The sequence below is a fragment of the Sciurus carolinensis genome, chromosome 5 (assembly GCF_902686445.1).
Source record: "Sciurus carolinensis chromosome 5, mSciCar1.2, whole genome shotgun sequence".
NCBI classification, from domain to species: Eukaryota; Metazoa; Chordata; class Mammalia; order Rodentia; family Sciuridae; genus Sciurus; species Sciurus carolinensis.
In genome coordinates this window covers 89,255,567-89,268,434 of record NC_062217.1, presented here as the reverse complement: position 1 = coordinate 89,268,434, position 12,868 = coordinate 89,255,567, and the positions used below count along the sequence as shown (strand labels likewise).

Genomic DNA, 12,868 nt, shown 5'->3' with positions numbered 1-12,868 from the left:
TAAAGTTCCCAAATAAAGGGCTTGTCTTCTCCAGCCTTTGCTAGGCCTTGTTATGGGAACAACTTCTCAGTTCTTCCACCCCCTGGTGAGGAATTATTGACTTCTGTCATCTTTGTGATATTCATTGTCACGTTCCAGATTCTGCAACATTTATATTGTATCAGTCTCATTTCAGTACTTATGTCTTTTTGTTCTTCTCTCATAGAAGCACCCATCCCCAGATGCCTTTAAAACCTGCTCTTCCCAACCGGACTTCTACCATAGACTCCTCAATTGACCCGATTTCTAAAAAGGGAACTCCAAACTGCTTGCCCCATGCTGCCCCTTTCCAGCTTGAAGAAGCCAGATCGGTCATCAACCCCTTTTCCTACAGCAGTGAAGGAGTTCCTAGAATTAGAGGGGTAAATAAAGTTAGAATTGGGGGTAGGCAGTTAGTGTAGAAATAGGGGATCAGTCAAATTGAGAAAATTAAGTCCATGAAAACCATCTGCCTTTGGAAGTCTGGAAGGAGAATGGCCTTTTAACATCTCACCTGCAAAACCAGCCCCAGTCACTTAGGAAGAAGAGAGAAGGCTTCAAAAAGAACTGGAGAGCAAAAGATTTTCTTATAAAAACAGAAATGGGGGAATGTAATGTATAAAGCTGCTCCCTCACCCATTTCGTTGCAGTCATTTCCCAGCCTCCCATCCACTTGTCAATCTGTGAACATCCTAGCTTGCTATTGGTGCATCAGTCAGCTTGCAAGTATCCTTCTCCATTATTGGTCCCCTGTTAGCCCAGCGGAATTCAACCGCCATCTTTCCTCTCTTGCTTCTCTCTCCTATACACTTGTTTTTCCTCCTCCTCACTTTCCACTCTCTCTAGCACATGCCCTTTTGCTTTCCTTTCTCTTTTCCTCTCATTTTCTCTCTTACCCTGCAGGGAGACACTCTGTTTGCTTAATAAATTCCCTTATGTGATTTCCCGTGTCTGGCGGGGTTTCTATGGGGTTCCTTACAATCACAAGATCATATTCTTTTTATATTATCTCCTGAAAAGTTTCCAGATGTTTTTTTCTATGCAGATACATAATCTGTACAAGAAAATTAGAATGACATCATGCATACCTCTTTATAATCTGTTGTTGTGTCATGTAGCAATATATTTTGAACATAGTTTCATTTGAATAAATGTTTCAGTAGTGTTATGGCTGGGTTTTCCCAGGAAACAGACTCTGAGACAGAGATTTGTGCCCAGGAAGCTGATCAGGAAGTACTTTCAGGATCAACATGGATGGGAGAAGGGAGTGACATAAGATTAGAGAGAGAGGGGAAGTTAGGCAACTCTGAGTAGGAAAAAAAAAAGTGACTTCAACTTGGTCATTTAGAGGGCCCTGCAAGTGATCCTGAATTAAAAAAAGAAGACTGGGTGTTTATATTCCTGTGTTGTTAGATGTGTGCTGTCCCTGGGGAATAGGTGCGGGTGTCATTGGACAAGGCAGCTGACTTCAAGTGAGTACTAGCTTCAAGAGCTAGTGGGCAGTTGAAGGCTGTGACTGGTAGCACTCCTGTCGCTGGAAGTCCTAAAGATGTGTGGGGGATCTGAGCAGCCTACCACAGAATCAACCATCATTAGGGGCCCTATTTGCCCCAAAGAGCACAAAACATGCCCTGTCCTTGCTTAATAAACAAGGGTTAGTCTCACCAGGTCTGCGGTGGGTGATTGACTGTTGGAATCAATGGTATCTTTTCCTTTTCGGAGAAAACTTTTTAGAAATCCCCAGTAGACTTATTACATGTCATTGTCCATAACTAGAATGTCCACCCCCGAGGGTTGCTGGGAATGTGGGATAAGGGTTGTCACGATTTTGCACCTGGAACGTCTCTGCTCTGAACAATATTCTTAGCATAGAAGAGGTGCCTAAGGGATTTTAAACAGGAAACTAACAGGGCCTGCCACAAAATAGATTTCTACAAAATTATTTCTAATAATTGTATATGGATTTTGCTGAAACAGTCTCTGTATTTCTGGACATTTTGTTGTTTCCACTGTTTTTCTGTTATCCTCTGTATTCTAATAAATACCCTGATAATTAAAAAAAAAACTAAACAAACAAAATAAAGGTATTTTAAAAAAGGAAAAAGAAACTGATGGTACAACCAATGAAATAAAACCACATGTGACATTTAGGACATCATTATATGCAAAGCCATTAGCTGAACAGAAAGTGGAAGAGCCTGGGTCTTACAAAGTGCACGCATATCTTGAACAGATGTATAGTGCTGTTGCTTTGTATACAAGACCATGTAGGTTGAGGTTAGTGGTCTTGTAAAAAGTAAAAGCAGAGGCACAGCATTGGGCTTTCACACAGCTAGTACATGACTTCATGATTCTGTGATGAAAAAATTATTAATGACTGCTTGAGTTCAGGCCCCAGAGACAAAAGGAAACAAAAGAGACAGTAATTCATATTTTAACTACAACTTTGAAAGGAGAATTTGTACAGGATAAAGGCACTGGTCTTATTTTTGGTTCATTCTGGTTGAAACATATCTGGAGCATTTCTAATGTTTTGTTCCTAAAAAATCTTTTGAGCCAGGGATTTGTTTGGTGATCTAGGGAATCTCATGGATCTCCATGATTTTTAAACACAGAAAACAATATTCACAGTAGTGCCAAAGAAAATGATTTATTTAAATATAGCCAGTATGTGAATAACCAATAATCATAATCTTAAAGTAGTGGTTAGTATACACATTGTTTGACATCTCATATAAATTCACTGTGGTATGAAATGCTCTCACTTCTACTGGTGACACAGGCACCTAGGATCAATAGTGTTATTGTGGTTTATTACTACACTTAACATCAAAGGAAATGCTAAGTTGTTGGTAAAGGATAATAAGAATAAAATGCATTATTTCTAATCCAACCTCATGAACCTCAAAACATGTATCCATGTATCTCTTGGGATTCAGTACAGACAAGTTCAAGAACCTCTGCATAAATGTTAGTGTATGGTTCTCTCTACTATAAAATAAATTTCTTCATGCTTCATACAAATAATGAAGAAGAAGAATTTCTTACACAACTATTTAAAGAAAATACCAACAAAGACTAAGCTAATAAGCATAGACTGACTCAATCTCAAGAGAGGAAAGGTTGTATTCATTAGACTTCAAATAGGTCTTGAAAAATTGCTATTTTAAGTTGAGGCTACTTCCATATGTGATTAGAAGAAAAACAAAAATAAAATTTACAATCTTAATAGGCAAAGCAGGTACTGTGTAAGTTTGATCATATATTTGTTCTTGTTCTCTTGGTCTTTCAAGTTAAATTTCCTTTTCGCTGTTTCTGTGTAAGTGTCAATTACATGGGAAAGCAACTTGAACACTCAGTTCTTCAGTTTTTTTCCCATGTAAAATGAATGGGTTAAGTCAAATGATCTTTTAGGTGGATTCTAGTGGAAAGAGAATTCATTTTGAAGTTAAAAACTGGTTAAAATCTCTTTTACAAAGCTATTAAATAAAATATGATTTAAGAAAGTTGAGAACCAGTTCATTACAGAATCATTATCAAGATCAAGTAAGATAACAGAAAGCACTAAATAATGTAATTTTATATTAAGATTCTTATGTGCTTGAAGTAGAAATGCCTACTCCATGCATATGAATTTTCCATTGCTATTTACAAATAACTGGTTGTCCTTGAAAATACTGTGAACATTATGCTACGCAGTGGCTGCATCTGTCTATGACCTACCATGTGAGGTCAGTTTTGGAATTTTCCATTCATGATGTCACACAGCACTCAAAAAGTTGAGGATTTTATAGAATTTCACATTTCAGATTTTTAAAGTAGGTATGTTCAGTCAATACTACATCATGAGACTTGGAAATGCATGTAAAATGTTAAGAAAACCATTTCATGCTCTGGAAATGCTAGCTGTGGGTGTTGTTATGATCGTCACCACTATTATTCCCCTAAACTAAATAAATATCAAAGAAATCTTGTGACTCTTTCATTATTGTAGTAATGATCAAATCAGTGCAATGCCATCTGTGTCCAACCACTTCTTCTTGAAGATGGCTTGCATGATTGTATCAGCCAGTCATTATAACACTTTGTCACATAACACTCATTGCAGCACATTTTACCTCCATATTAATGGTTTAGTTTCAACAGTGTACATCATTAAAAATATGGTTCTAGAAAAGTGAATCTTACATATGGCATTTAAATTTCCATTGCATAAATTTGAATCATGCCTGGGCTTATTAGTGGGATAATCTTCAACTAACAGACACATGAGGCCTTTTAAATCTGATCATACACACTGACATATATTTAATCTTAAAACAGAACTCACTTCTTTCAATCAAGTATTAACCATGCCCTAACTGGGTAAGTAGGTTGCATAGCTATTTCCTTCATTGGAAATCTCAATATCATATTAAATTGTGAAAAAACTGAGTTTTATTGGTAAACATGCTTATAATTCCTTCAATAAAAATGTTAATTTTAATATAAAGGAATTACAAAGCACATATATAATGTCTATTTCCTATATATTTACAACTAGCAAGTATTTATACATATATACTTTTATAGTGCTCATTTAATAAATGGAAGCTGCATTTGTACAGCACAGCAGGATAGGATCTGAACTACCCATGCATGGACATGCATATGCTAGAATACTTATGCAGATATGCTAGAATAAAATCAACACATCCAGAGTACCCATTCAGAAGTCATTTCTAATAGTCTGTCAAAAATGACAATTGAAAGTTTTGCAGACTACAGCTCTAAATATCTTCAGTATTGACATAAACACAATAGGATATCATCTGCTAATTGTCATGTGTACCATAAATATATAATTAGCTAAATAATTCAGTAGTCAAATGTAATCCAGTAGACAGCTTCATCTCTTTGAAGCCTTGGAATACAATTATAAGTACTGATAGTCTCTTATATTTCCAAATTGATAGTATTAATTAAATATGGCCCCTCATTTGAATATCAATTATTTTGCCATCTAATACCTTTAAATTACTTTCCTTCAAATTTGTTCATCTTATCTTCCCACTGGAGTACAGAGTTAAAAGGGCTCATTCAGCTAACTTTATAAGCATACTTTGCCTTGTTTGGATCTTTCATAAGGCACTGTCATTACCTTGGACAATCACATTATCAGTGGAAAAGCTGATTATACCATCTTAGTAGCCATTTAAATACATGTGTATAATTTTGTATTCTTAGTTACCATGTTCACCTTGATTATACAGAGAAATATGAACATTTAGTTAGTTCATTTTGCTCTAACTAGTCATTCCTGAGCATAAACAATCAGTTCTCCATATTCATGGGTTTGCATCTGTGAGTTCAACTGACCATGGATCAAAAATACTTGAAAAATATAAATTGGGGTCTATACTGAACATGACAGGCATTTTTCTTGTTATTATTCTCTAAAATGGTGCCGTGTAACAACAACTTACATAGCATTTACATGGCATTAGGTATTACAAAGAATCTAGAGATATTTCTAAGTGTATAGGAGGCTGTGAACAGATGGTCTAAAGTAAAGGACTTGGTAACTATACGGGTATTGATATCCAGAGATGGTCCTGGAGTCAATCCAAATAGACACAGAAGGGAGACTGTACACGCTCTTACATTCTAAATATCTTGACCTTTTCCCTCCTTTATATCACAAGCACTGTTCACACTTTTAATTTGTAAAAATAAAAGCTCTATTACCTAAGAAAAGAACTTCTGGATATTAAAAGACTATTACAAAATATGTTTGTTAGTTTAAAAAGAGTAGCTGAAACAGTGAAAATATCACTTCTCCATGGTCCTCTTTGTCCTGGGTGGGCTGTGGCTGCTGAGGGACACAGTGATGGTAAAGATGGCCAAGAGGAGTGGAAAAATCAGAATGCCATGCTCAGTGCAGACTATTCCAATCAGTTTCATCATGGGGAAAGTGAAGATGTGGGGAGTGAAGGAAAATAGAGGAATCTAGCTCTCTGCATCCTTGTACCTGTCAAATGAGACTGAGTCAAAAGTCACTCTGATGTTCTCAGGGAAACCATCATTTACTCTTGCCTTAGCAAACATCTGTCTCATGATTTATACTTGATGATTGACTTGTCTCCACTCAATTGCATGACACTTGTGACTGCTTTATTTTTCATCATACCCATTATTACTCACTTTAAAAATGCCCATTGCCTAACACATACAAATCATGACTGCTTAGTTAAAAGCAACAGAAACACATTCTAGTTAGAAAAATTTTAACTATGGACATTGGTGAGGCTCATAGAATCTGAAGAAGGGCACAGCAATCGCGGTTCAGGGAAACTAGAAATTGGAGGAACAACAACCTCTGGGAGGGAGATATGCTAGATCTATGCTAGATCATGTATCTTCCCTGGAAACCATCTATAATAACCAAAAGAAAAGGAAGTACCACCATCACTCTTTGGAGACCTTGGAAGCTGAAGAGTTGCTCCAATTTGTGTCTATTACAGACATTAAATAAAATCTCTTGGAGGGCGCTGAAGATCGGGGCCTCTTGGCCGCAGGCCGCCTCCAGGGCCACGGGATGTAGCTGGTGGACCGCGGCCCCCAGCAGAGCCTCCCCCTCTCCGTAAGTTTCCTCGGGGCTGGCAGGTGGGCGGGGACTCGGCCTGCGCCGGCGGACTTCAGCAGCCCCAGCCCAGGCCTGAGGAGGGACAGCCGCGGAGTAGCCTGCCCGGAGATCCCAAGGGTTCTGGGATCCCGCGTGGCAGCGGACCCGGGCCTCCAGGCTTCCTGGCTGTCGGGGTGGTAGACATTTCCGGCCCCTCCCACTGCGCCCCGCCTCCAAAGCGGCCTCCAGATCCGCAACCTAGGCGCGGGTGGTCTGCTCGTCCCCAGCTGCCTAGCATCCCTGTGTTTGCCATAACAGGGAGATCTCTGCCCCCTGGGGCTGAGAGACCCCAGCATTTTCCCAAGCTGAAGCTACAGGTTACTGAGGTACCAGCCAGATGTCTTCCCACAAAGGATCTGTGGTGGCACAGGCCAATGGGGCACCTGCCAATAACAGGGAAACTGACTCGGTGGAACTGGCTGAACTGGGACCCCTGCTAGAAGAGAAGGGCAAACAGGTAATTGCCAACCCAAAAAAGGCTGAAGAAGAGCAAACATGCCCAGTACCTCAGGAAGAAGTGGAGGAGGTTCGGGTACTGACACTTCCCCTGCAGGCCCACCATGCCATGGAGAAGATGGAGGAGTTCGTGTATAAGGCCTGGGAGGGACATTGTAGGGTCATCCCGTAAGATGTACTCCCCGACTGGCTGAAGGACAATGACTATCTGCTACATGGCCACAGACCACCCATGCCCTCCTTTCAGGCTTGCTTCAAGAGCATCTTCCGCATCCACACAGAAACTGGCAACATCTGGACCCATCTACTTGGTTTTGTGCTGTTTCTCTTTTTGGGAATCTGGACCATGCTTAGACCAAATATGTACTTAATGGCCCCTGTTCAGGAGGAGGTGGTTTTTGGCATGTTCTTTTTGGGTACAGTGCTCTGCCTCAGCTTCTCTTGGCTCTTCCACACCGTCTAGTGTCATTCAGAGAAAGTCTCTTGGACTTTTTCCAAATTGGACTATTCAGGGATTGCTCTACTGATTATGGGGAGCTTTGTCCCCTGGCTCTATTACTCCTTCTACTGCTCTCCACAGCCTTGGCTCATCTACCTCTCCATCGTCTGTGTCCTGGGCATCTCTGCCATCATCATAGCACAGTGGGACCGGTTTGCCACTCCTAGGCACTGGCAAACAAGAGCAGGAGTGTTCCTGGGACTTGGCTTGAGTGGTGTTGTGCCCACCATGCACTTTATTATCGCTGAGGGCTTTGTCAAGGTCACCACAGTGGGCCAGATGGGCAGGTTCTTCCTCATGGCTGTGACATACGTCACTGGATCTGGCCTTTAGGCTGCTGGGATTCCTGAGTGCTTCTTTCCTAGAAAGTTCGACATATGGTTCCAGTCCCATCAGATTTTCCATGCCCTCGTGGTGGCAGCAGCCTTTGTCCACTCCTATGGGGTCTCCAATCTTCAGGAATTCCGTTATGGCCTAGAAGGTGGCTGTACTGATGAGTCCCTTTTCTGAGCTTTCCCACCTTGAGGTGAAGGAGGAATTTCCCAAGTGCTTTTAAAAATAACTTCTTTGCTGAAGTGAGAGGAAGAGTCTGAGTTGTCTGTTTCTAGAAGAAACCTCTTAGAGAATTCAGTACCAGTTAAGCTTCAGCTCACTTTCACAGCCACTGGGCAATAAACTTTCCATTTCCATTCCCCTAGCTGGAGTGGGTGGGGATGGTCAACATAGTCATCCCTCTCCTTGGCAGTCACCCTCCTCAGCAAGACAACTACTGGACCCTCACAGAGACAGTACTTTGAAGCTCATTTTGAGATTTTACCCCTTCCTTCAACCATTTTTGGAAAAAAAAATTAGGGACTGGGACTCTTCAGAATTTATTTTTTTTCCCTGAAAGAAAATGACCCCCCCTTACCCCACCCTCACTTTGTAACCTGGCTTATAACAGTCCATCCATTTTTGTAGCATACTTTTCAAAAACAATTATAACCTGGTCCCATCTTTCTAGAACCTAGTTCTGCTTACATAGCAGGAAGACTAAAGACACCAACTTTTACATAGCCCAGCTAATCATGCAAGTGTGTCTAGGCTACAAATAACTTGAGTTTTAATTTTTTTTTTCTTGGCAGAGTAATGTAAAATTAAACTGGGGAAAGATATTTAATATTTAATACTAAGCTTTAAAAGGAAACCTACTATCATTGCTATGTATCTTGATGCAAAGACTATGATGATAATAAAAGAAAGTACAACAGACACTTGGCATCCAAAGAAAAATAAATAAATAAAATTTCTTAACAGGCAAATAAATTAAAAAGCACTGTAATAGAAATATTTTCCATGAGCCCATATTCATAAATTTTTCCATACTCAAGCATGTGAAAATAAAATGTACAATGCTAACACTGTATGTTTTAATTATACTAAAATAATTTTTACACTCACACCAAAATACATCTAACAAAACTGACTTAAAAGTAAATTGAAGGGGGCAATCCAAGATGGAGGCCTAGAGGGTGACTGCACCCCCAGTCGCTCCAGAACCCAGGAGTTAAGAAGGGGAAGCATTGAGAGACTCAGACTGAAATAGAGCCACGGGTGAGTCTGCCCACTGGGTAAAGCTCGGCCGGGTGGCAGGCCCAGATAGAGGTGGCTTATCAGAGCAGGGGAGGGCAGCTAGAGTCTTCCACAGGCAGCCCTGTGGACTCCGGCGGTAAGCCCCGCCCACACAGCCAGCTTCTCCACGTTCTCGGAGCAGGCCCCCTAGTGAAAGCCTTTCTGACCAGAACAAGCTCCAAATCCCAGAACCAGCGCAGTGTACTCCGGCACACAAGCAGCTTCAGGGACCAGGATAGGGCAGCCAGAGACTTCCCCAAGCAGCCTGGACCCCTGCGGTGGGAGGTGCCTTTCAAGGCTAGCTTCTCGGAGCAGACCGCCCAGTGAGAGGCTTTTTACATAGGGCCAGCCACAAGTCCCCGAACCAACGGAGAACTTCGATCTGCAAGCAGCTTCTGGGATCAGGGCAGGGCAGCCAGAGATCTCTTCAGGCGGCTCTGCCCACTCTGGCCCCAGGCTCTTTCCACGGGGTGATCCAGATGGCGGCCTAGAGGGTGACTGCCTCCCCAGTCGCTCCAGAACGCAGGAGTTAAGAAGGGGAGGCACTGAGAGACTCGGACTGAAAAAGAGCCACAGGTGAGTCTGCCCATTGGGTAAAGCTCGGCCCGGGTGGCAGGCACAGGCAGGGGTGGCTTATCAGAGCAGGGCAGGGCAACTAGAGTCTTCCCCAGGTAGCCTTCCACACTCTGGTGGTGGGCTCCTCCCACACGGCCAGCTGCACGGTGCAGGCCCCCAGTGAGAGCCTTTCTGCACAGAGCCAGCTGCAAACCCTGGAACCAGTAGGGGGCTAGGGGCAGATTTCTTCAGATGCACTGCATTATCAAGTTCCTCCAAGACATCAGGCTACTGAAGGCTGGGAGGTGATACACTGGAAATCTACCGGGACACTATAAGCCAATAGAGGAAATCTGCAATATCTCAGGGTCCCACTGACATCTGACCAATATGAGAAAACAAGAAAACAAATGTCCCAAACAAACCTAGATACTACATCAATAAAACCCAATGACAGCACAGCAGAAGAAATGTCAGAAAGGGAATTCAAAATGTACATAATTAAAACGATCAGGGAAGCAAATGAGATGAAAGAGCAAATGCAGGCATTGAAGGAGAGGATGAAAGAGCAAATGCAGGCATTAAATGATCGCACCAATCAACAGTTAAAAGACCAAATATGGGAAGGAAGAGATCATTTCAATAAAGAGTTAGAGATACTGAAAAAAAAAAAATGAAATACTTGAAATGAAGGAAACAATAAACCAAGTTAAAAACTCCATAGAAAGCATAACCAATAGGATAGAGTACCTGGAAGACAGAACCTCAGACATTGAAGACAAATTATTTAATCTTGAAAACAAAGTTAGCCAAACAGAGAAGATGGTAAGAAATCATGAACAGAATCTACAAGAATTATGGGATATCATGAAAAGCCCAAATTTGAGAATTATTGGGATTGAGGAAGGCTTAGAGAAACAAACCAAACGAATGAAGCAATCTATTCAATGAAATAATATCAGAAAATTTCCCAGATCTGAAGAATGAAATGGAAAACCAAGTACAAGAGGCTTATAGAACTCCAAACATACAAAATTACAACAGACCCACAACAAGGCACATTATTATGAAAATACCTAACATACAAAATAAAGACAGAATTTTAAAGGCCGCGAGAAAAAAGAATCAAATTACATTCAGAGGGAAACCAAAAAGAATATTAGCAGATTTTTCAATCCAGACCCTAAAAGCTAGAAGGGCCTGGAGCAACATTTACCAAGCCCTGAAAGAAAATGGATGCCAACCAAGAATCTTATACCCAGCAAAACTTACCTTCAAATTTGACAATGAAATAAGATCCTTCCATGATAAACAAAAGCTAAAGGAATTTACAAAAAGAAAGCCAGCATTACAGAACATTCTCAGCAAAATATTCCATGAGGAAGAGATGAAAAACAACGATGCAAATCAGCAACAGGAGGTGCTAGCCTAAAGGAATAACCAAATAAAGGAGAAAACAAATCATGTCAAAACCAAATATGAGTCAAATGACTGGGAATACAAATCATATCACAATAATAACCCTGAATGTTAATGGCCTGAACTCATCAATCAAAAGACATAGACTGGCAGATTGGATTAAAAAGAAAAATCCAACAATATGCTGCCTGCAAGAGACTCATCTCATAGAAAGAGATACCCATAGACTAAAGGTGAAAGGATGGGGAAAAACATACCATGCACACGGACACAGCAAAAATGCTGGAGTATCCATCCTCATTTCAGATAATGTGAACTTCAAACCAAAACTAGTCAGAAGGGATAAAGAAGGACATTACATGCTGCTTAAGGGAAGCATAAATCAGCAAGACATAACAATCATAAATATCCATGCCCCGAACATTGGCTCATCCACGTACATCAAACAAATCCTTCTCAATTCCAGAAATCAAATAGACCACAACATAATAATACTAGGCGATTTTAACACACCTCTCTCACCACTGGATAGATCGTCCAAACAAAAATTGAATAAAAAAACCATAGATCTCAACAACACAATCAACAATTTAAACTTAATGGACATATATAGAATATACCATCCAACAAAGAACGAATACACTTTCTTCTCAGCAGCACATGGATCCTTCTCTAAAATAGACCATATTTTATGCCACAAAGCTACTGTTAGCAAATACAAGAAGATAGAGATACTACTTGTACTCTATCAGATCATAATGGATTGAAATTAGAAATAAATGACAGAATAAAAAACAGAAACTTCTCCAATACCTGGAGATTAAATAATACACTATTATATGATGAATGGATAACAGAAGACATCAGGAGGGAAATAAAAAAATTCTTAGAAGTAAACGAGAACAAAGACACATCATATCAAAATCTCTGGGACACTATGAAAGCAGTACTTAGAGGAAGACTTATCCTCTAAGTGGGGCGCATTCAAAAAAAGAAGTAGAAATCAACAAATAAATGACTTAACACTACAGCTCAAAGCCCTAGAAAAAGAAGAGCAGACCAATACCAAAAGTAGTAAAAGACAGGAAATAGTTAAAATCAGAGCTGAAATCAATGAAATTGAAACAAAAGAAACAATTGGAAAAATTAACAAAATAAATAGTTGATTCTTTGAAAAAATAAATAAAATTGATAAACACTTAGCCACACTAACAAAGAGAAAGAGGGAGAAAACTCAAATTACTAAAATTCGGAATGAACAAGGAAACATCACAACAGACACGAGTGAAATACAACACATAATTAGAAGCTATTTTGAAAATCTATACTCCAACAAAACAGAAAACCTCAAAGACATCAACAAATTTCTAGGGACATATGAATTACGTAAACTGAAGAAGGAGGACATACACAACTTAAATAAACCAATTTCAAGCAATGAAATAGAAGAGGTCATCAAAAGCCTACCAACAAAGAAAAGTCCAGGACCAGATGGGTTCTCAGCCGAGTTCTACAAAACCTTTAAAGAAGAGCTCATTCCATACTCCTCAAACTATTCCATGAAATAGAAGAGGAGGGAACCCTCCCAAACTCATTCTATGAAGCCAATATCACCCTGATACCTAAACCAGACAGAGTCACATCGA

General features: G+C 40.2%; 1 pseudogene; it reads left to right on the top strand.

Annotated features, from left to right (window-relative positions):
* Positions 1-7,019: 7,019 nt before the first annotated feature.
* Positions 7,020-8,333, top strand: LOC124985495 (adiponectin receptor protein 1-like; annotated as a pseudogene).
* The last annotated feature ends 4,535 nt before the right edge of the window (positions 8,334-12,868 follow it).